Source organism: Tiliqua scincoides, chromosome 13 (genome assembly GCF_035046505.1).
Source record: "Tiliqua scincoides isolate rTilSci1 chromosome 13, rTilSci1.hap2, whole genome shotgun sequence".
Taxonomy (NCBI): domain Eukaryota; kingdom Metazoa; phylum Chordata; class Lepidosauria; order Squamata; family Scincidae; genus Tiliqua; species Tiliqua scincoides.
In genome coordinates, this window is record NC_089833.1 from 13616229 (window position 1) to 13641523 (window position 25295).

At 44.2% G+C, this 25295-nt stretch overlaps 2 protein-coding genes across 3 annotated transcripts in view; one reads left to right on the forward strand and one right to left on the reverse strand.

The window, feature by feature from the left end:
• The window catches only part of C13H7orf50 (chromosome 13 C7orf50 homolog), a 132231-nt gene that overhangs the window by 51500 nt on the left and 55436 nt on the right, over positions 1 to 25295 (reverse strand). The gene's annotated exons all lie outside the window — the stretch shown is intronic.
• The window catches only part of GPR146 (G protein-coupled receptor 146), a 50683-nt gene that overhangs the window by 18937 nt on the left and 6451 nt on the right, over positions 1 to 25295 (forward strand). The window contains exon 2 of one of the 2 annotated variants that reach the window (XM_066640904.1): positions 14056 to 14179. The gene's annotated coding sequence lies outside the window, so the exon portion shown is untranslated. Of the gene's footprint in view, positions 1 to 14055; positions 14180 to 22780; positions 22976 to 25295 lie in introns of those variants that run through there. The other variant, XM_066640903.1, reaches the window with a different exon arrangement.

The following is a 25295-nucleotide window of genomic DNA, read 5'->3' on the forward strand; positions in this document are numbered from 1 at the left end:
ATAAGGAAGGTGCCCCAGCCCCGTAATCAACTTAGTCGCTCTCTTTTGCACCTTTTCCATTTCCACTATGTCTTTTTTGAGATGCGGCGACCAGAACTGGACACAATACTCCAGGTGTGGCCTTACCATAGATTTGTACAACGGCATTATAATACTAGCTGTTTTGTTCTCAATACCCTTCCTAATGATCCCAAGCATAGAATTGGCCTTCTTCACTGCCGCTGACCACTGAAGAGAGAGAGAAATTCTGGGCTTCCTTTTGAGCCTCCTGGCTTTTAGTACTTTGCCTCCTGGCTCTGAAGTACTTTGAAACCTCACTTTCTAGCACGCTAAGTTTTTGCTCCAATGCAGGTGAAGAACTTTTCACAAACACAGGAACCACAGGAGGGGCGAAAAACCCAGAATAATCCAACAGAGTGTCGGGGTTTCCAAGTGCAATTTGCTTGCTTCACCAAGTTTGGTCAAATGAACTCCTAATTCTTGGACAGCACTATCTGGCCAAAATGAGACTTCCTTTTTTTTTTCCACTCCAGAGAACATGGGAAATATGCTACAAAAAAATCAGAGAGCCAAGATAGGAAATATAAACCAACTTTCAGGGCCAAAATGCATGCTTCCAAATATCACAGAACTCATAAACTGCCATCAAATTTAAAAACTAGACACACAATTCCTGTAAAGCAGTCAGCAACCTGATTTGCTTTGGGCAGAATTAATTTCAAAGAAGAAATTATGTTTCTGGATTTGTTTACGAAAGGGGACCAAAGATTCTTGTTTAATTCCATTAACGACTACAAAATAATATCCACCAAAACACGAGTTTTAGCACAATCCTTTGCCGGACTATCCAGAAGTAAGACCCTCTGTGTTCAACAGAACATACTCTTTAGTAAATGTATTTAGGATTGCAGACTTGGGGGGGGGGGTGTAGTCAAACACTTGGATCCTGATCTTAGAGAATAAGTATTTAGGCAAGTCTTAAATTCTCCCCTTCTCAGCAGATACCTAGATGGACAGGTACAGTACTAGTTCTTGTGGAAATACAAAATACAAAATTAAAAAAAAAAATCAACTTCTGCAACTTTACTTGAAGATTGTAACTTCTGTAAAATGGAAATGCCATGAAAAGCCAACATTATGTGTCAACTATTGTCCAACACACTGATGATGGAGCAGTGATAGTAGTTTACCATAAAAGGTGTCATAGCCACGAAGTGCCAAGGTAATTAGCAGAACAGAAACCTTTCTGGAATCTTTGCAGTCTTCCCCATCACACTGTTTTCTATGACTCCGTATAGACATAATAAAATGGGAAGAGGAGGTGCATGCAGTCAGTGATGGTGTAAAATAAGAACATAAGAACAGCCCCACTGGATCAGGGCATAGGCCCATCTAGTCCAGCTTCCTGTATCTCACAGCGGCCCACCAAATGCCCCAGGGAGCACACCAGATAACAAGAGACCTCATCCTGGTGCCCTCCCTTGCATCTGGCCTTCTGACACAGCCCATTTCTAAAATCAGGAGTTTGCTCATACACATCATGGCTTGTACCCCGTAATGGATTTTTCCTCCAGAAACTTGTCCAATCCCCTTTTAAATCTATTTCAAAGGGCAAGGTGATTTTAAAATCCAAACCATGTTACAATCGCCCTTGTTCATACTCTCCGCTGGGGCTATACTTTGGACATGGAAACACAAGAATGCAGATCTTTGGAAGCTATTCTTCCCAGAGCCTGGAATGAGCTCATCCCCTAATGCTAATTCCTGGAGCATCCAGAGAGTTTCGCTACCTACTGGCTTGCTAGAAACATTTCACATACAAATGTATTCAACCTGCCAGTTTCTTTGCATTCCAAAGCTTATAACACCATCCCTACACAGTATGGAAATCTACTTAAAGGACAGAAAGAACCATGATTCAAATAATCTCACGGGAGTTCTTGATTCTCCACTCATACTTGCTAGTGACTAAGACGAAGAAAGTTTTGCTCTGAGTTCACGCAAGGAGTGACCCTTACACATCGGTTAAGCATATGAGGACCAGCTCTACCCTCCTGTAGTTACTAAAAAAAAAATGATTTGGTCTTGGTAAATACAGGTAGAGAAGCAGGAAGTCAGAAAGAAGAAGCTGGAATCATTGCGTTAGAATCCATGGGCGTAAAACATGTATTATGTATTTCTTATGTCTTTTAAAATCAATGCTTTCCATTCAAATATTGCCCCCAAAACCAGTACCCAAACCCAATATTAAAAACCCCAAAGCTCAACTTAATATTTTTACATCAGTAAATCATTTCTCCACTGTCTTCTGAAGTTCAGAACACAAAACTACTTAACACTGATCTTTCTAGCCCTAAGTGAACCCGATAAATCTAGTTTTAGACAAGTGAACATTAGCATATCATTCAGTCCCAAAGTTCTATAAACGTGACTTGTCTTGTCTAGCTTGTTGGAAAGTTATCAAACTGTGGCAGAAAGACAGGTGTGACTGCATTATCACAGTAGCATGCGTTTTTGAGACAGTCATTATTGCAAACTTTGCCAGTGTTTGGACACCAGTCAAGAACTGGGAGTCTTTTGCGCATGTATTCTCTAAAGCTGTAATCCACATACCAATCTAAAAAAATCTGCAATGACATTTAAAATGGGCTAGTTACCCATTGAGCGCTATTGGAGCAAAACTACAATTCCCAAAACATCTAGTTAGATATTTATGCATTTAACCATCCCTGAAAAGAAATCCCTCTGATTCAAAGGAAACCTGCTTTCAAGAACAGGGCGCAAAGCCTCTCCCAAAGATAAGAACAGACTTAAGTGGTTAGTAACATACTCTGCAAGACTTAAGATATGCCAACAAGAAAAAGGGATTATAGTTAAAATGTCACCATGTCCTGCAGGTTCATACCCAAATTTGGATTTTTAACCACAGTGCTTCAAATAAACATTGAGCATGGTTAATATTTTATGTATAGACAGCTTGCTTGAGAAGATAATTTTAATTAACAGGTGCCATTTAATGATAATTTTGACTATATGATTACCCTGCAGAGGATATTTAATATGTATTAAAGGACTAATTAAATAGGTTTTGATCCAGAAAGCAATGGGCTGTTACTGCTTCTAAGGTTTGAAATGAAATACTACTAATTGATGCTGTAGGTAGGTTATTGCAGAAAAACAGCCTTTCCAAATTGGCCTTCTTAGAGGACCATGCCAGTCTCTGACCTCGGTAGGATTCCCATTTTCCAAGTGGCTTCTCACCCCTTCCCCAACTCTCTTCCTACAACCACCCCCTCTGTCATAATTCCTGCACCAGGCACCTCCTGGAAACCTCATTTAAATTATTCAGTGTTTAGCAGAAGGTGACAGCTGGCTCCTCCTGGGGATGCCCTGAAGACACATTTCAATCCCCAGCAGCAGCACTACCCTTGTCCGGCTGTTAAGAAGTCAGCAAAAGGCTGGTATAATGGAGAGAACTAATTTTTTTTAACCCTTATATTTTTGGAACATATGAAAAGGAGCAAAGCCACTTCCACCCAGTTTGTGAGCCTGGAGGCTCTGACAAGTCACCTGGGCTACCACCGGAAGTATTATTTACAATTTGAAACTCTCATAACAAAAAGGGATGCTTTGTGGACTCACAGACTCCCTTCCAGAGACTGCTTAAGTCCCCTAGCATAGCCCCACACTAGTCAAACACTGCAGATCTAACAGCTACAGCAGTTCCCCTTGTAAACAGGATGTTGTGAACCACTTCATTCCACCACCACTTCCATAACTTAAAATATTCAGAGTTTATCACCATCAGAGGCGTTTCAGGAAGCAAACCATACACATCCCTAATGCTTCCTAAATGGGGCACACCCACAGATGAGTTCCAAGCTGGATGAGCGTCCAAAACTTTGTTTCATCACATGCTTCCTATTTATTTAAACTACTTCAGGCCGCCTGTTCGTCCTATGAAAGGGACAGTCAAGGCAGCTTGCAAGAGTTCCAATAAAATAATATTATAATCAATTTAAAAACAGCCACAATTATAACAACAGAGGTGGGCAATTGAGGGTGATGGAGACAGATGGAACCCTGCAGTTTCTGTGGAATTTTTCTGCTATGAGGGTCACTGACTCACCCTACTCCTGCTCAGCTGTCTGCTACTGGTAAGGCTTGTGTCCAGGCAAGACACAGAGTATTTCTACAAACTGCATAGCAAGCACCATCTTGAAAGAGGCATTCCTCCTCCTTTCTCCCACAGTATAGAATGCCTCTTCTTAGAGGATGCTTCCTACAACCTACATGTGCATAATCTAAAAATAAAGTATGTTTTCTGTTTCAAATTCACATACATTTTAATTAACAGAGTAATCAACTAATTACTAATTTTTATAGTCCAGTGACAATCTTAGTTCAAATCTGTGATTGCAGTCAGAGACATCCCGATTCACAGCTCAGTTTCATGGTCACTATGCAACAGCAGGTTTCAAAGTTTCTTATCTACTGATCTCTTGAAATAAACTCATTGAGGTGTCAAGTGCTAACTTTCTAGGCCCACACAAGTGAAAAGGATGGTTGCATTTTTTTTAGTCATTCTTTCTTCTCAGACTACCTCTGGCTGACAAGGAGAACTGAAGAAAATAATTTATTCCCTTTTGGCAGCAAACAATTTTTAAGAAGCTGATTGCAAAAAAAAAAAGAGGGTAGGAGGGAGAGAGAAATAGCAAGATTGCACCATACAGTTTCACTCAATCAAAATGAACTTCATTTGCAGCTTCTCTAATCTGAGTCAGGCTTCCTGTCTCTCTGCTAACAGGGATTGCAAAAGTAAAACTGACTAGAATGCTAAAGAGGTTCCTCCTGCCTGCTTCTGCATTGGGTGGCTCTTCTCTTGTGTAAAAAGGCTGTTATCTATTTATTTATCGTATTTCTACCATGCGGAGGGGGGGTGTCTAGGTATAACATCCTTGACTGTAGTTTTCTGCTGTCCTTTAACTTATGTTTTACCATATGCAAAGTTCACAAGTCTCTTGCAACAGAGCTGCAAAATCAATTTTAGAAGAGGAAATCATCCATACCATGATCTGTTTCTTGAAGCTCCTCTTACTGAAGGCACAGCATTTTCCTTTATGCAACCACCACTCAGACTGCTATTTCTGATCACAGAAAGAGTACAATGCCTACTGGTTATGTGAGGCATACTTACATTCAGGATAGCAAAGACTCTGCATCCCCTGTTAAAGCTAGGAAGAAAAGAAAAAGCAGGGGGATTCATATGGGGAGAGTGTCTCTGTATCATTGCTATCTGTTTTTCTGAACTGACAAAGCAACTGCTTATTCAGTTAAGGCAGTGTTTCTCAGACTGTGGATCAGGACCCACTAGGTGGGCTCTGAGCCGATTTCAGGTGGGTTGCATAGCACCTAGCTCAGTTGCCATTGAAAATACAGAGGACAGAACTGTTGGGTAGGGTGGGCTCCTAGTGAGAGAGAGGCCTGATGCTTTGCCCTGAAGAGATGGAAAGATGGGATGCAGGAAAGGGGGGGCTGCTGTGTGGCTGGTCTGTGTTGCGTTTTGCTTTGACATCCAAGCTGGAAAGTTTGAATTCTGAGCTATGCAAAAAAAACAGCACTAGGGCATTGTGTATTGGGACCTTGGGCTGATCGTGGCTTCAGTTTGAAGCCTAAATGGATTATGTCACTTCTGGCCATGACAACACTTCCAGGTTCATGACATCACCTCCAGTGGGTTCCTACAAAATTGTCACTCTAAAAAGTGGGTTCCGGTGCTAAAAAGTTTGAGAACCACTGAGTTAAGGTGTTTGTGTAACCCCTCTCATGTGGCTCTCCACAACTGTCACTCACTAAATATCTACATCCAAAGGAAAAGCAATGATGGTTCTCTTCTATACTACTACAAACTAAAAGGCCTTGAACTAAAAGGCCGATAGGGAGCCATACAGTTAAGACTTTTTCCAGAAGGCTTTTCCAACAATTTGGGACCATGACCAATAAAGGCCCTGCCCCAACCAGCTGAATACTGTATTCAGAGAAGTACCCTTCCCAGGGTGACCAGATATAGTGAAAGACAGAGTCCCTCTACCTTTAACCAGTGTAGAAGAGGGGACTTTTGCAGGTATAGCTTTTTAAACCCTTCCATGTTGAGTTGCACCTGCCAAAATTCCCTCTTCTATATAATGGTTAAAGGTAGAGGCACTCTGTCCTCCATTGTATCTGGTTACCCTGACCCTTCCTTACAATCTTCACAGGGAGTGGGGGTGAGAGAGAGAGAGAGAGAGAGAGAAGAGGCAAGTCTCTGAGATATGCAAGCCTCAGCGATATGTGGGCCCCAGCTGTAAGGGCCTGCAAAGGGCAAAGCCAGAACCTTGAATTGAGCCTGGAGACTCACTGCAGCTGAGCACCACTGTCACAGAACTGGCAGTCCAAGATCTTTAGACTCTCCACACTTTGAGAAGATGGAACAAGGCATTCTGCAGGAGGCGCAGTTTTTGAATGGTTTTCAAGGGCAGCCCCTTGTAAAAGTGCTTTGCAGTAGTCAATCCGATGTTACAACAGCACAGCAGGAGGGGCGGGGTGAGGCTAGGTGGATCAGTACCTATAGCAAACCAAAAAAACAGAATTAGCCAAAAAATAAAGAACAGCAGCTGCACTGTCTCTGAACACATCCGCCACACCACCAGTGACCCAACAGTGAACTTCCGCAGGTCTGCTACTCAGATTAGAAATGCAAATAAGCCTGAACAGGCTTCCAAAGAGACAGAGGTACTGTACTCAGATCTCAGTCTATTTTGCAGTCACCTGTATCAATGTGATGTGGGGAGGAGGAGGGGGGAGATCTTAGGCATCACTCTAAATAAACCAGATGTTGCTTTAAATTATCAAGGCTACAAAGCAGGTACAAATCCTGTCCTTTTAAGAACTATGGAGAAAGATTCCTTTTGCTTCATATGCTAAGTAATACTCTTACCAAAATCCGGTGCAGAGGGATGTTTCCATTTTGATGCACACCTGCAATTGCTGCGAAACGAAACCAAAACGGTGTGCGTGCACTAGGTGGGAATGCGGGCCGCTAATGAATTTTAAATGAAAACAGGTGCCATTTATAAAATCATATAAGCCGCTCAGAGGTAGCTCTTATCTCAAGCAGACGAAATTATGCCTTGGTAGCTCTGTTAAATTCTAACATGGAGCCTGTTACCCCAGGAGTCTGTGCAGATGTAACGGAATTTACGTCTCGCTTACTGAACAGTGTATGTAACATAAAACCGCATCAAGGGAGAAATGTTACATATCCAGAAGCATTTGGCATTCTGGAAAAGTGCCAGCATATAAATCCTCAAGCAAAAGGCAAATAGTCTATGGTAAAAGTTACGGAAAATGCTGGCACTTTTGCATGCTCTCAGCTTATTTCCTAGGGACAAGAGGTACCAAACATAAAGACTGCGGGCCAGATACGGTCCACGGAAGCTCCTTATCCAGGCCCCGTGATAATTGGGCTTTCTCAGCACCACCATCAGCTGCTGAGCTGCAAAGTGACACACTGGCAGAAGCAGCACTGCTGAAAGGGCAGAGCTGGGAGAACTCAATGGTCACGCAGTCCACCCTTTCAGCAGCGCTGCTTCTGCTGAGGTGCAGAGAAGGAGAGACGGAAGGGGGCCTCAGAAGGCAAGGAACAGTACAGAGGAAGAGAAGACCAAGAGGGGCAAGAAAGGGGAAAGTCGCTGAGATGCTGGGAGAGCCCAATTAACACGTGGGCCGCTCTTTCAGCAGATCTGCTTTTGCCGATGTATCACTTCCCAAACTACCTCTCAGCTGCTCACCTGTGAAGAAATGCCTTGGCAGAAAGAGCACTGCTAAAAGGCCACATGATAATTGGGTTCTCCCATATCTTAAAAATAAGTGCTTTTCTCTGGTCATCACCTGCTTAATGACATCATTTCCAGCCCTCAGCAGCTGCCAGGAATGCCATTCAGCCCACTGCATGAAACAGGTTTGACACCCCTGGTCTAAGAAAAAAGATTCGTCTTGGGCTGATTTTGAAAGTTATGCAGAAAAGAGTGGATATTGAGTTAGGCTGTAATCCTGTACACACTTACCTGGAAGTAAGTCCCACAGAACTCAATGGGATACACCTTCTGAGAAGACATGCATAGGATTGTCCACGGGACAAGTGGGGTCTGTACAAGAGGGATGGGCTTCACCTGAACCAGAATGGAACCAGACCGCTGGTGCATAACATTAAAAAGGTGGCAGAGCAGCTTTCAAACTGATCCCTGGGAGAAGGCCAACAGGAGCCGAGCAGCAACCAGTTTGGGACTCCTCATCCCTATGGGACGAGGATGGGGAGGTTAGAGAACAATAAGGCAAAGGCAGAGTAGGAGAAGAAATTGGGAATGGTAGCATGATGGGATGTGATAGGCGGTTTGGCACAATGAGAGGATTCAGGGATTAAGGAGCGAATAAGCAGCCCAACCTGGGGCATTCCATGTACAAATGCTTTTATGCAAATGCCCAAAGTCTCCGAGCAAAGATGGGAGAAGTGGAATGTCTGGTGACAACGGAAAACATTGACAAAGTGGGCATAATGGAAACCTGGTGGAATGCGGAGAATCAGTGGGATACCGCAATCCTGGGCTATAAACTCTACAGGAGGGACAGGGAAGGGCGCGTTGGAGGTGGGGTGGCCATTTATGTTAAGGAAGGGATAGAATCCAGCAAAGTAGAGACTGAAGATAGGTCTGACTCCATAGAATCTCTATGGGTTAAATTACCAGGCCTGAGGAGTGATGTAATACTGGGGGTGTACTATCGTCCTCCAGACCAGAAACCAGAACGGGACCTTGAAATGAGGAAACAGATCAGGGAGGTGACAAGGAGGGACAGGGTTGTAATCATGGGGGACTTCAAATATCCTCATATTGACTGGGTCAATTTGTGTTCTGGTCAAGAAAAGGAGACCGGATTCCTTGACATGCTAAATGACTGTGCCTTACAGCAGCTAGTCATGGAGCCCACCAGAGGACAGGTGACTCTGGATTTAATATTGTGCAGTACTCAGGACCTGGTTAGAAATGTCAATGTTACAGAGCCTTTGGGGAACAAGTGATCATGCTGCGATCCGTTTCGACATGGGGGAAGAATACCGGGCAAATCTCTCACAAAAACCCTTGACTTCCGACGAGCGGACTTCCCTCGAATGAGGAGGCTGGTTAGAAGGAGGTTGAAAGGGAAGGTAAAAAGAGTCCAATCTCTCCAGAGTGCATGGAGGTTGCTCAAATCAATACTAATTGAGGCCCAGCGGAAGTGTATACCGCAAGGGAAGAAGGGCTCGACTAAGTCCAGAGGGTGCCAGCATGGCTAACCAGCCAAGTTAGAGAGGCCATAAAGGGCAAGGAAGCTTCCTTCCGTAAATGGAAATCTTGCCCTAACGAGGAGAATAAAAAGGAACATAAACTGTGGCAAAAGAAATGTAAGAAGGTGATACGGGAGGCCAAGAGAGACTATGAGGAACGAATGGCCAGCAACATTAAGGGGAATAATAAAAGCTTCTTCAAATATGTTAGAAGCAGGAAACCCGCCAGAGAAGCGGTTGGCCCTCTGGATGGTGAGGGAGGGAAAGGGGAAATAAAGGGGAAATAAAAGGAGAGATGGCAGAGAAATTGAATGAGTTCTTGGCATCTGTCTTCATGGTAGAAGACCTTGGGCAGATACCGCTGCCCAAATGGCTCCTTGTGACCAAGGAATTAAGCCAGATAGAGGTTAAAAGAGATGATGTTTCAGACCTCATTGATAAATTAAAGATCAATAAGTCACCAGGCCCTGATGGCATCCACCCAAGAGTTATTAAGGAATTGAAGAATGAAGTTGCTGATCTCTTGACTAAAATATGTAACTTGTCCCTCAAAACGGCCACGGTGCCAGAGGATTGGAGGATAGCAAATGTCACGCCGATCTTTAAAAAGGGAAAGAGGGGGGACCCGGGAAACTATAGGCCGGTCAGCCTAACATCTATACCGGGTAAGATGGTGGAATGCCTCATCAAAGATAGAATCTCAAAACACATAGACGAAAAGGCCTTGCTGAGGGAGAATCAGCATAGCTTCTGTAAGGGTAAGTCTTGCCTCACGAACCTTATAGAATTCTTTGAAAAGGTCAACAGGCATGTGAATGCGGGAGAACCCGTGGACATTATATATCTGGACTTTCAGAAGGCGTTCGACACGGTCCCTCACCAAAGGCTACTGAAAAAACTCCACAGTCAGGGAATTAGAGGACAGGTCCTCTCGTGGATTGAGACTTGGTTGAAGACCAGGAAACAGAGAGTGGGTGTCAATGGGCAATTTACACAATGGAGAGAGGTGAAAAGCAGTGTGCCCCAAGGATCTGTCCTGGAACCGGTGCTCTCCAACCTGTTCATAAATGACCTGGAGACAGGGGTGAGCAGTGAGGTGGCTAAGTTTGTAGCCGACACAAAACTTTTCCGAGTGGTGAAGACCAGAAGTGATTGTGAGGAGCTCCAGAAGGATCTCTCCAAACTGGCAGAATGGGCAGCAAAATGGCAGATGCATTTCAATGTAAGTAAGTGTAGTCATGCACATTGGGACAAAAAATCAAAACTTCACATATAGGCTAATGGGTTCTGAGCTGTCTGTGACAGATCAGGAGAGAGATCTTGGGGTGGTGGCGGAAAAGTCAATGACAGTGTTGACCCAATGTGCGGCGGCAGTGAAAAAGGCCAATTCTATGTTTGGGATCATTAGAAAAGGTATTGAGAACAAAACAGCTAATACTATAATGCCGTTGTACAAATCGATGGTAAGGCCACACCTGGAGTACTGTGTCCAGTTCTGGTCGCCGCATCTCAAAAAGGATATAGTGGAAATGAGTCTATAGTGGGCAGGAGGTCTGGTCTAGAGGGTAGAGCCTCCATTTGCCTGAAGATTAACATCCACAAGGTCGCCAGTTTCGAGGCCACCGGCACCGTGCGACCTTGAAGCAGCCGGCAAGCTGCAGCTGAGCTGTTCCATCTGCTCGGAGCGTGGGAGGATGGAGGCCAGAATGTTAAAACCAGATCGGAGTGTAACATCTTGAATGTGGTGGTTCTTGAAAGAGAGAACCTTCTTTCAATTTGTAAAAATCCCTGCGTGGATTTAATAAGCCTGCCTGTGTAAACCGCCTTGAATAAAGTCTTGAATAAAGACCAAGAAAGGCGGTATATAAATACTGTATATTATTATTATATTATTATTATTAAATGGAAAAGGTGCAAAAGAGAGCTAAGATGATTGCTGGGCTGGGGCACCTTCCTTATGAGGAAAAGCTACGGGGTTTGGGCCTCTTCAGTCTAGAAAAGAGGCGCCTGAGGGGGGACATGATTGAGACATACAAAATTATGCATGCGAAGGATAAAGTGGATAGGGAGATGCTCTTTACACTCTCACATAACACCAGAACCAGGGGACATCCACTAAAATTGAGTGTTGGGAGAGTTAGGACAGACAAAAGAAAATTTTTCTTTACTTGGCGTGTGGTTGGTCTGTGGAACTCCTTGCCACAGGATGTGGTGATGGCATCTGGCCTGGATGCCTTTAAAAGGGGATTGGACAAGTTTCTGGAGGAAAATCCATTACGGGTTACAAGCCATGATCTGTATGTGCAACCTCCTGATTTCAGAAATGGGCTATGTCAGATGCAAGGGAGGGCACCAGGATGAAGGTCTCTTGTTATCTGGTGTGCTCCTTGGGGCATTTGGTGGGCCGCTGTGAAATACAGGAAGCTGGACTAGATGGGCCTATGGCCTGATCCAGTGGGGCTGTTCTTATGTTCTTATGATTGTGCTGTTAGACTGGCACCAACAACAAAGTGTTTTGCAGTGCTTTAAAAACGAATAGATTGGCTGGGGTATAACTGTTCATGGATTACATTCATCAAATTTATGAGGTTTTATCCTCAGATGGCAGATATAATTTGTGTGGTATGAAGTAAAAACTAGTGTAAACACAAAGACTGCACAATCCTAGTGACTGCTGTTGTGAATGAGTCACTCTGTCCTTCTCTCGCACACATTTGGGCTCTGTTCACTCTTCCATTCCTACTGCTCACAATGTTTTGTTTGCCTGTGTGTTCCCATATGCACAGATCTATCTGTTGGCTGAGAATACTGACAAAGCAGGCTGTAGTTGACAAAAACTGATGTCAAAATTAATCTGTTCATCTTTAAGGTGCCACCAGGCTCTCTGCTGTTTTTGCAACAGCAGACTAACAAGGCGACCCCTTAGATCTGCGCTATTGAGTTAATCATGTAACACTTCCAAAATAAGAATGCCAAGTGATAAAGAACAGAGGGGACTTTTCAGAACACAAAACCATCTTACAAAAGCCAACACAATTTATTGCTGAGGGGTTTTTTTTTTGGGGGGGGGGGGAAGTATGATAATCCAACAGCTTGAAATGCAATACTCAGCTGTTAATGGAGCTAAACCTCCTCTCCCAGCCTGGCAAAAATCACCTGATCACTTCATCCAGATCCTTCAGAATGCCAAAGGGCCAGTTCAGACAAAATTACCCAACCGCCCTGCCCAAAGGCACAGTGAGGCGCATTTGTGCATGAGTGCCACTGCTGCATGTTCACATGGGGGCTGGCAGAGCGTTCACATCAAGAATGGCACAAAACCACCACTCCACCATTCTCACTTTGCATACAGAACCAGCGAAACTCAGAGGCAGGGGTAATAATTCTTGGTTTGCACACCCTACCTGAATGTAGAGGGCTGATTAGGTCCAGCACAAGAAATCTGGGGCTTGGGCAGAAGCCACTCCCATCACTGGCTACCTAATCTTTTCAATTGGGGAAGCTGAAGACTGAACCTCTAGTTTTCCAATGCAAAAAATATGCCCTACAGGTTCTGAAACCCCCAGTATCCTGGAACCAGCAGAGAAAGCGCATAATGGATGGTGCAGTCAAGATGATGTAGAGGTTCAGGAATCAAACTTAGACCTGGAAGAGCCAGGTTCAAATCCCCGCTCAGCCATGAAGCTTCCTGAGTGATCTTGGGCCAATCACTCTCTCTCAGCCTCTCTCAATCACTCTCAATCAATCACTCTCTCTCAACCCTCACAGGGTTGTTATGGAGGAGGGAAGGAACTATGTACACCACCCTGAGCTCCTTAGAGGAAGGATGATACAAAAATGTGAAAAATAATGTGCATATCTAGGAGCAACAACTATGTTGGAAGTTAGATTAGAATCCCAGGGGTCTTGGCTCAGCCTCTGGGCTGCAAGTTACCTCTCCTTAACCTAAACTAAGAATAAATTAATACCTACAGAAAGCCAGCTTAAATAAGTGGAAATAATATCCGGTGGTCTCTAGCCTGTTCAAATGAGCCTGCTGCTTAAAACCCCATTATGGTACAGTGACATTACCAGTGCCGTTCCAGAATATCGTTCTTCCTAAGGCTATCTTATTATTAAAATAACGTCTCTGCGTTTGACAGATTTTGAAAACCTTCCTGGAATATTCCACAGAGGAACTTTACATGCCTCGGTGCTCCCCCATCTTTAACGAGACGGCTCAATTAGAGCTGCTCCATTGTTTATTCCCCATCCGCAGTTCCACGGTCCACATGCACTTGATGTGGCTCTCATTATGCAACTGTATGAAAAGGTTTGATGGTTCTCTAACAGAATACCTTTTTTTAATGTGCTGCCTTTTCAAAAACACACATGAAAAAGGGTTCGTGGATCTTTTCTCCCCCTTATTGTTTGCATCAGAGGAAAACAGGCCTGGGGGTAGTAATCGGCCCTTCTGATTAATGCCCCTTCACCATCCTGACTTAATCACTTAGAGATATCACTGTGGAGGGCTTGATTTTATAACATACCTCTCCACCAATCGGAGAGCCCTGCCACAGCTTAAAGGATTATGTGGTGTATGCATGTGTTGGAGAGAGGTCACGTGAGTGCATGGAGTTCGGTGCCACTAACAACAGCGATGCCATGGAGTCAGCGTTCTTTTCCTAAGCTCTGCTTTTGTTTACCATTCTTAGAAATGATACAGTGGAGCTTTTGGTGAACTTACTCGGAGAAAGTTCCGGCCGGAGGACCAAAATGTTGCCGCCTGTTAGCAAGAAACCTCTGTACTTCACTCCGAGGCAGGGCAGCATGCACCAGGTGAGTGGTCTTCAAGATTGCTTTGCCACTTGCTCTTTTTTTTTGAAAATAATAATTTTTAAAAGCTGTGCAATCATTTTCATCATGAGGCATGCAAACCGCTAATGAGCAGAGCCACAGAACTGCTGCATCTGTGTCAAAAGGCAGCTGCAGCTGCTATACAGTTCATCTCTTGAAAGGAAAACATAATTTAAAAAAGAAAATGGTATATGTTGCTATAGTTGTTATGGTTTCCCAAGATGGGGAGGACAAAAGCCTATGGAATTCTTACCAAAATAGACCTCTCTTAATCTCCGATCAGCTTTCTTAAGTGCATTTTTTTTTCTGGAAATGTCTATTACATGCTTTGAAGTTTATCAGTACCTTTAATAATTTGTCATTCACAAGATACAAAGTTATACCAATAGAAGCAAAGGGGAGGATATGGGTACATGGTAGAGCAAGAATACGAAGGCATCAACTGCATTTTTTTTATTAAGCCATTAGAATAGAAGGTTAGCAAAAGAATGAAACCTCATCAGACTGGAAGAGACTTGGCTCAGTCCTTTAGTGCCAACATAGATTTGAGACAACCATTAATCCCATTTTGCAATATACAGATATATATTCATTAAAACGCAGAGACACACAGTATTGTCATCAGTCTGGTATCTGTGTGTCTGCTGCAGTATTAAGCAAGGCAGAAATGAAACCTTGTCTGTACAAAGTAATTACAGCAGAATGTTTAAGTCCTGCATATAAACCCTAAGGCTGGAAAAAAAAAGAGAAAGTGACTGTGGACACCAGCTGATTAGCTTTCAATTAAAATATATGGAAATGTGATATTTCGGTGCCCAGAGAAAAGGGTAAGCCAAAGCCTAGTCATGATATGGGATTTGAATTGAAACGTGTGTGTTTGTAGGTTCAAAGGGACACCTGAAAAGTAAACATTTACACAATTGTGTAAATTTAGGAAGAGCAACAACTGTCCTCCTTTTGGCACAGCAAACAAAGACTCTTACATATTTTGTGACAGAAAAACCTACCTAACAGCACAGTCTTATACATGTCTACTCAGAAGTAAGTTCCACTGGGGCTTACTCCCAGGAAAAGGTGCATAGGATTGCAGCCGTGCACACCTGCAACCCTGGTCCAAGAAAGAAGCCTTTTTCTGAAAGTGAAAGTTAGATCCAACTCTTTAGCAACCACAGCACACCAGCGCTTCCTCTTTGGCAGGCGCAGTGCTCCACGCCTCTCAGCTGACAAATGGAGGTGTGCAGGAGACGGACAGCTTGAGCACAGGTGTCTAATCCTGATTCACCCACCACATACCTCTCAAGAGCCTGCACAGAGGTGCTGGCCCTGCCCCAACACATTTGCTTCCTGTGTTGCCCAAAAGCTCACAGGTCTGTGGTCACAGGCACCTTCAAAAGCAACACATCCTTTACTATGGCAATTTCCACCCACTGTGCTGTGGTGTGCCATGAAGGGTCTGCAGGCGTGCTGCAGGAGTATGGGGAAGGGTCATTTATTAGTAGGGCCGTTGTGGAAGTTTGAGGGAGGGCAGAACCAGGGTCATTCTTCAGTTACCTGTTGTGGGTGTTATTCTGCGCAAGCTTCTCCTAATGCATATTGTTTGTAATTTCTAGATCTTAATACTCATTTTTTAAAGGACAAATATCCTTTAAAAAACTGATGGTCTGCCTTCACAGTTTTAGCACCTTGTCAGTGTAGCATGAGATGAAAAGGGCTGAAAATCACTGCTTATTGGGACAAAACTGGGACAAAACTGGGCACGTGACAAAGGGTGGGAACAGTCTCTGGACAATGACAGCTTCTAAGGACCGCTATGTTGAGTGTGTTTGTGCACAGAGAATGTACTTCCAGTGCGTACCTGGAGGAGGAATATGTGGGAGTTGTCAAAGGAAAGACGAAAGACCTCAGGTGGTCTGGCATCAGAAAGAATGGTTCTAAACTGAACAAGTACTTGTCCTGTGCTTCAAGGATCTGCAGCTCTATGGAGGTGCAGAAAACCCACAATCAGTTTCTCAAAATCCTACTCAGGTTGTTTACCGTACTTAGAAATACATTAATGAACGTTTAGGAACAACCGCACTCCAAATTAACTGTCTGAAGCCATAAAAGCTACAGTCTAGGGTTAGGGCCCAGAGCCTAGGCATTATGCCAGGAAACAAGCTCAGGTGAAACAAATGGAACCTGCCTTCCTGGCACAGATGTACAAGGCACTCTGCCCAAAGACAAAGAAGCCTGCGGATTCCCCCAGGGATTAAGTGGAAAGGGCATGGTCTGATGGGGAATTAGCGGGCTTCCTAGTAATTTCAGCTACAGAATGGTTACTCTGAAGTCATCCTTGGATTTTACATCCAAGGCCATTAGTGCAAACCAAACCACTCATCCTTATTACAAACGCCCAACAGGAGAAACCATTCCATTTCAATGCATTTCCTGGAAGCATTTGTGCATTACCCATCCCGGCATTCAGGGACCGGAGAATCTGAGTCTGTTTCTCAACAGGAATCTCCTGTGCAGCCAGCATAATGCACTGCTGATAAGTCACTAGGTCGGCTTCCACTTGTTTTATTGACAGGAAGTCGCACTCCGTAATGGTTTCCAGGAGAAGCACCATCTGTGCCTCCTGTCAGTCTTCTCCAACTGGCAGGCAAGCATCTATGGAGAACGCTCTTGTCGATGCCAAGTGCCACTCCTCTCCCCACTCACAAAGACTGAGCTCTGATGGCTTCAGCAAATGTGAGTTTGGGTTCGAGAATGAACTGTTGTTTCTGCAGTGCCAAATCCATTGAGACGCATTAAGTCCTGAAGAAACAACCTAGCTATAATCAAAATGAACACCACTGCAGCTCAGAACATGTGAGCTAAATCTGGCCCACAATCTCCCAAGCTTTTTGGATACAGCCAGGGAAGCACAGGGAGGAAGGGACATTACAAATTATCTGAATTGCTTTAAATAATTGAGGCTGCTTTTCATAGCCCAGAACAATAGTTGATAAACTAGCATTTAGAACTTGGAGGAGATGTAATCCTGACGCCCCACACACCATAATTTACAAAGTATTGAAAGCTTCTCTCATAACTGCATGTTCCCACTTCCTCTTATTTTTCCACCCAGAGAAATTTTTGCCCTCACCCCTGCTCCGGACACTAACCATGGTTCTGTATTATATGGGCACTGATACAAACCATGGTTAACGCAAACGAGGTTCAGTGCACATTTATCCACTGGCCCATGAACACATAAGCTGCCTTATACTGAGTCAAACCACTGGACCATTATGTCCAGTACTCTCTCTGATAGGCTGCAGATCTTCAGAATCTCAGGCGGGTGGCATTTACCATCTCCTGTGACCTGAACCTGGTGTTTCTCATATGCAAAGCATGCAAAGCACTGGGCTTCCCAATGACCAGAGTGGCTCTCTCTAGATTTCCTGTTTACATCTGTTTTGAACACATATAACTGAAACTGAACAATGAAAACCAGCAAATTTCTATAATCCAGGAATTGTTTATCAGAGTCTTAATAAACAGATTCTCTTAAACTGCAATCTTATACACTCTCACTTGGGAGTAAGTCCCGTTGACCTCAGTGGGACTTACTTCCAAGTAAACACGCACAGGTTCTATAACCTTCTGCTCTCACATTTTCCACTGGTCTTAGATAAACACGGCTTCCTCCACAGCGTGTCCTTTATCCATTTATTCTTTGGGCTTCCAGACAATCCCATCCAGGTTCTTTTTCCCTAAAGCACCTGTCCATTCTGCTAGGCTCTTGAGAAGTATAAGATATGAGACTGCCTTATACCAAGACAGATCATTGGTCTCCTAGCCTAGCATTGCCTCCTCCAATTGGAAGTGGCTCTCTAGGATTCTCAGGCAGTTCCCACCACCTGCTGCTAGATTCTTTAAGTGGGAGTGCCAAGGATCAAACCCAGCACCTTCAGCATGCAAAATATGTGCTTCGCCACTGAGCTACAGCTTTTCACCATCATCCTGCACAGAGGGAGATTGCAAGGGCTGCACAGTCAAGGAAGACTGAAACCATTCCTTGCATTTACTTCCCACCATCTTTGTGAAGAACCAGACAGTTTCAACCAAGCAGTGCATATCTGCATGTATCAGAGCACAGGTGCACACAGACACAATAATCCTTGAATGTGCCAGCACATAATTAGGTGTCAACATCACACACGTGCATAAAACCTCTGCGTTATTCATTAGGAAGGGCTGATGAAATCAACCAGTCCAGCCAGTCTCAGCATACAAAATGGCAGATTTTCTCTTTGGACAGCAGTTTCCTAAGTCCAGGTTCCCAAATTCAAAGGCCTGTTGGATAAATGGAAGCAATCATATGTGTCCTTGGATACCGGACACTGTGAGGAGAGGGGCAACCAAGGCTCTGCAGTCACCTCTGAAGGGCAGTTACCTAAAAGGACCAATCTAACTCAGGAACAGATTAAGCAGTCCAGGTCATAAGAAGTAGAGGTTATGAAGCTATTAAGAGGTTAACTGCAAATATGTGAAATGGAATTCTAATGCCAATTTTTAAAACAGAAAGCTATTTAGGGAGGGGGGAAGTTAAGAACAGAGAAGCAGCGCCTAACCCTTCTCCCACCATTTCCTTGCTTCAAATGGGCAGGAGGTCTGGTCTAGAGGGTTGAGCCTCCATTTGCCTGAAGATAACATCCGAAGGTCGCCAGTTCGAGGCCACCGGCACCGTGCGACCTTGAAGCAGCTGACAAGCTGAGCCGAGCTATTCCATCTGCTCTGAGTGTGGGAGGATGGAGGCCAGAATGTGCGACCAGATCAAGAAAGAAACATCTGAATGTTGTAGTTTCTTGAAAGATAGAAACCGTCTTTCAAATTGTAAAAACCCCTACGGGGATTTAATTTGCCTGCCTATGTAAACCACCTTGAATAAAGTCTAAGGAGAAATCTGAGGACCAAGAAAGGCGGTATAGAAATACCTGTATTATATTATTATTATAAAAATCCCTCGTCTTATATGCAACTTCCCCCATCTCATGGAAGTTTGAAAACCATATGGTGCAGGACCAGAAACACCCAGTTCCCCCTTAAGGGGCATGGTGAAGGCAGGGACAGTGATGATGGCCATTCTATAACTGCACCACTGCCAAGAGAAAAGGGGGTTTCTCACTGACTGGGGCTCCACCCCCAGTTCCAGCCCCGCAGATAATCCATGGTTCCCTCACCTTTGTGTAAAGATTGGGAACCACTCCAGTAGAAGAAACATGTTTGGACTGCATAGAAAGAAAAGCTGCTGGGGGACCAATTTGGAGCAGGAGAACAGGAGGAAGAACACATTGCCTGTGTTTTCAATACAAATAATTTGTTTCAACACACATTGGGGGCTACCCCCACACTACCCTATCTCCGTTATTGGACACTGGCACTCAGGCTGAAATCCTCTCATCAATTGAACTGGCCACTGGTGCCACCAAGCAATCATAAAGGACAGGTTTGGGGGGGGGAGGGAGGGAGGGAGGGAGGGAGGGAGAGAGAAAGAAAGAGAGAAAGAGAGAAAGAGAGAAAGAGAGAAAGAGAGAAAGAAAGAAAGAAAGAAAGAAAGAAAGAAAGAAAGAAAGAAAGAAAGAAAGAAAGAAAGAAAGAAAGAAAGAAAGAAAGAAAGAAAGAAAGAAAGAGGGCTGCAGGTTATTCATGCCAACACCCTCAGCCAAGCAGGATTTTCTTCTGCCATAATTTAAGAAACAATTTATCTCTCCTTGATCAAATACCTGCGTTATAAGTAACGGTGACTCAGCCGGCTGCGAGTGAAAGATCATTCTATTTCCCAACTTGTCCTCCCTCTTGCATGCTGATTCCAAGAATGTTCATGCAGTTTAAATCAGCATTAGTGTGTGCACTAAACACTAACATGAGCTTTGCTCCTTGCCTTGGAGGTAAAATTTGGATTGCTCCCTTCCTGAGTCTCCAGTTCTTCCTTGGCTGTACCAGTTTAGAATCCCTCTCTGGGTCGAAAGAACTTCCTCTGAATATGTGAGTGATCAGTGAGTGGTTTGGAAGTGAAGGGGCCCCATCTTCCAATGTGTAGAGTACAACTAACAGCCCCCCCCCACTTGATGTACAGCAAACCATGCACAAATGAAGAGGTGGATGCAATATTTGGCCGTCTTGCTGGCTCAGTCCCAACCTGAAAGGTCTTTGTCTTGGATTACTTATTGTACAATCTACTACGTAATAATGGAAATTACAAGAAATCTAGATTGTGGAAGACTCTGTTTGGAAAACTTATGCTTTAATGTGATCCATTATGTCAAAGCCCAAGTGACTGCTGGGGAGGGGGCTGCCTTTATTACGCTGATATGAATACATGTATATGAAGGAGGTTTAACCCTGAGTCAGACCATTGGTCCATTTAGCTTTGTTTCCCCAGACTGGTAGCAGCTCTCTGAGATTTTACCTAGCCCTGCCACCTGTGATCCTAAAGCTGAGACTCCAAAGAGTGAAACTAGGACCTTAATGAGGGGGGCAAAGCATGTGCCACACCCACTTATTCCCATGTAAGAGTGTATCGAGATAACTACTGTTGACCTCAATGGGGCTTACTTTTTAGTAAACAATAAAGCAGTCGTGACCCACCAGGGGAACTGGAAGAGGGTCACTCCTCCTTAAGGGGAATGGCCCAGAAATGAATGCCCCAATGGCACCACAGCAACTGCAGCAGTGCCTGGACCAAGGTGCTTTAAAACCTATCTAGGGGGTGGCCTCCAGCAGAGAGGTCAGCACAACCCACCAGGTAGGTTTAAAAGCCCCTGCAGCAATTGCTGCAGTGCCATTGCTGCCCCACCCCCCCAAAAGGACTTACAGGTTCCCAACTCCTATGTAGGAGTTTGGGACCACTGCAATAAAGGCAGGATAAGTGAATATTGGCTGGCTGTAAGCTATATCCTAAAAGGATGGGGTACACGGAAAGGGAATTGGAAGGAAATGAGAATCCTTGAAACAGTCAAGCAACATTTAAAAAGCCTACTGTACCTCTTCATGTCTTTAGTCATCTATTGGACTCCCTATATGAAAAATCTGTATGTTAAGCACAGATCGATCAAAGTCATAAAAATCTGAAGATCGTGCAGCTAAAATGCCAAAATGCAAATGATCCTTGAGATACATACTAAGTGTCAAACAGGGATATTTTCTTTAGCAGAGATGCAATGAGAAAATTCTCACATAACACAACACAGCCACAACCTAAAGTAAAAAGCAGAATGCTTTCCGCCTATTTGTTAGTGCACATTACCTTTGCTGTTCATAACAAACACTTCAGCTCCAATTCACCTAAGTAATTAAAAGCAACAAAGTTCATACCTGGCAACCAAATGCTTGTTTTTTAGATTGGTGGCAACTGCCCCAGATATTCTCATGCCATTTCTGAAATGGAATGGTGTATCTCATCTTGAGTATTTTTACAGACTAAGTGCCCAATCCTATCCAACTTTCCAGCACCGATGCAGCTGCAATGCAGCCCTAAGGTAAGGGAACAAATGTTCCCACACCTTGAGGATGCCTCTGTTACTACCTCCCCACCACAGGATGCAGTGCACACCCCATTGGCATAGCTGCACCGGTACTGGAAAATTGGATAGGATTGGGCCCCAAGAATAGGGCCATTCACCAGTGATCTGAAAGCAAAGCAATCGCTTCATGGGAACCAACATGACCGCTCCATTTCAAAGACATTTGCCAAGATCCAAAAAACTGCTGAGCTGGCTCTGGGAACCCAAGAGGGCTTTAGCTCACTTTTCTGAAACAGCACCCAGTCCCTCCAGTTGCAAACTGCTTTGAAATGAAGGGGAATTTCAAATATAGATTGTGACGTCAGCAACACAAAGAACAACAATAAACATTTTTGCTGGGTCTACACAAGATGGGTCAAAGTCTCATTTAGGATCCTGGTCATTATCCATGCACTTGATATAGTCGGCAGTGCATGATTAGGCATGTTAACTCAGAAGTAAGACCTGAGGAAATCAGTGGAAGTTACTCCCAGGAAAGTGTAGAGCTGTAACCCAAGTCACCCAAATACCCAGTTTGGAAGGTTCTGTTTCCAACACACATCTGTGCAATGATCATAAACAACCAGCTGATGTTTCATTATGAAGCATTTTTAGTCTTGCAGTCAGAAAGCGAAGTGATCAACAGCTGGGCATTCTGCTGTCTCTTTTCAGATTAAAAAGTCTATTGCCGTGAATTGTCTTGGCTCATGAAATCCAAACTGAATTCCCCCAATCCTGGTTTCCCAGTAAGCCATCTCATTCCCTCTGTTATCTGCAATCTGAGGGCCAAACTGCTTTTCATATTTTTAATGAGAATGCAGTAAACTCGCCCCGTGGAATTCTCCTTTTGCAAGGAAAACAAAAACTGTAACCCAACACCGAACTGGAGTATTCCAGGAATATCTCCAATCAATTGGAAGCAGCAGGCTGGACGCTGCAGAGTGTGTGTCAGGGAGCCCCTCCCCTCTGAGCTCAGCCTCTGTCTCTTGAAAACTGGCTGTAAACAGAAAGGGAGGAGCCTGCTCTGCTTGCCAAGAGAAGCAGAAACTTTGTGAGTAATTTACCGGAGGTAAAACAAGTGCAGCACGCAGGCAGAAAAACTACCAAGCTGTGAATCTCAGAGGAGCAGTATGTGTCCAAAGAGGGAGACGACGGCAACCCTCCGGAGCATGCTTTCTCCACCTAAAATGATATTTATCAGCCATATTTGGACTCCAACGTACAAAGGAACATGCTAAGGAAACTGAAGGTAGGAGTTAAAGGGCTTGGAAGAAGCAGCGATGAGGCTGGTGGTGGTGGTGGGGAAACAAGAACTGACAGCTACCCAAAGCGTCAGTCTTCTATACACAAAGAACTTGATCAAGAAAACATGCTGGAGATTGAAATTATAGATAAAGGCCCTGGCAAACACACACACAGGTCAACAGCTTCTATATATCACACACACACAGGTCAACAGCTTCTATATATCACACACACACACACACACACACACACACACAGGTCAACAGCTTCTATATATGACTCACACACACACAGGTCAACAGCTTCTATAGCTCACACACACACACACACACACACACACACAGGTCAACAGCTTCCATATATGTTTTTGTGAGAATTAACCTTTTAACCTGGAGGAGAAACAGCACGGACACAAGTGGATATGCAGGCATCCAAGTTAACAAAACTATTATGCATTCCATTTTGCTTAGTTTGGCGTGGGGGGGGACGATTGTGGGTCACATCCTAAGTGTACGTTTTGTTCTGGGCTTCTGAATGAATGGAGCACGTGTGGCAATTTCACAAGAAAAAGAAGTTTTACTGAACCAAAAGAACGTCACTGTCCTATAAAAGACATGTGTTTGGGATTTAACTTGTATTACTGAAATCTTCTGGGGTTTAGCCTGACATTCTATGAAACCTAGAAGGCAGGCACTGGGAGCGTCACATTAGAAATTCTAGCAAGGCTGGGACTGCGTGGGGATACAAATCTCAGGGAATGCGCTAACATCCTGCTCTTGGCCTGCAGGAGACAAACAACAATAGGTGATGATTACAGGTTTCCACTTGGCAGCCTGTGGTGCAGATGAAATCAAAGGGTGCAAGCTATTATTTTTATTCACTTGCTAACTGTATTTGTATCCCCGTCTTTTTCTATCCTGGAACTCAGAAGCGGAAAGCGATACTGCCTTGTTGTTGTTGCCCAACTTCTCATTTCCAAAGGAAGTGGGTACCCCACCAAAACAGGAAGAGCTTGTGCAGCAGCGTTTGGTGAAGTGCTCCAAGTGAGAATCTGCTGGGTGTCTGGTTGGCCTCCACTGGGAAGAGGCCACAGCTCAGTGGCAATCAGAAGCCAACACAGCAGGAAGTGAGGTTAAGAGAGTGATACTTTTTTCCCCCTCTTTACTAGTGGGAAGCTTGGGCATAGGGAAACCAACCAAATATGGCATCCCCTGCAATCTAGAGCAGGGGTCTCTAAACTTTTCGGCTGAAGGGCCACACCAAATATCTGGCACAGTGTCGAGGGCCAGAAAAAAAATGAAATATAAAATTTAAATAAATACATTAGAGATGGAACTTGAATGAATGAATGAATTAATGAATGAATGAATGAGCGAGCTCAAATGTCCAGGATTTCTCCAAGCACCAACACAGCCCAAGATATAAAGCACACACTTAAATGGACCCCCATTCCCCCACCCCACAAGCACAACTCTGGTTGTGTTTGGTCAGCTAGGCTGGAGGCTCTCAGGGGATCAGAGGCTCTCCGCGGGCCTGGGTTTGGAGCCCCCTGATCTAGAGGAATAGTCTTCTAGCTCTTTCCACCTCATTCTGCTGCATGTGTTAAACAGACCTGAAATCTTGGAAAGATATTGCCTGAGCCAAAAATACCAATTGCCTGGCCCAGTATAAAAGCCCAGTCCTATCCAACTTTCCAGTAGCGATGCAGCTGCAATGCAGCCCTGAGGTAAGGGAGCAAACATTCCCCTACCTTGAGCAGGCCTCCACGATTGTCCCAACACTACAGGATTTAGCAAACACCCCACTGATATGACTGCATCAGAGCTGGAAAGCTGGATAGGATTGGGCCCTAAGGCAGCTATAGCAGGGGAAGAGTCATGGCTCTTGGTTTGCATTCAGAAGGTTCCAGGTTGAATCCCCAGCAGCACCTACAGGTAGGACAGGATAAGCCCCTTGTCTTCAGAGAAACTCCAGAGAGCTTCTGCCAGTCTGCACTGACAATCCTGATTCAGTACAAGGCTGCTAACTGTGCTGCCATTTTTTTCATAAAGCATACGCTACAATATTTTATATTCCTGCAACAAAGTTAAAGTTGGGGTGTAAATGTGAGCGTGGCTCTATTTTTTCAATATAAACCAAATTGTTTTAGAGACATCACTGGCAGTTTAATAAAAGGAAATCTCTCAAAGAAGGAACTTTCAAATTAAGCTGTGATCAAATCAGTAGTAAAAGCATCCAATTGGTGCTCCTGCAGGGAAAAATGTCTTATGAGAGGACAGTTGGTTTTTGGAAGTTTTCCAGCCACTTCCATGCCTGATTAAAAC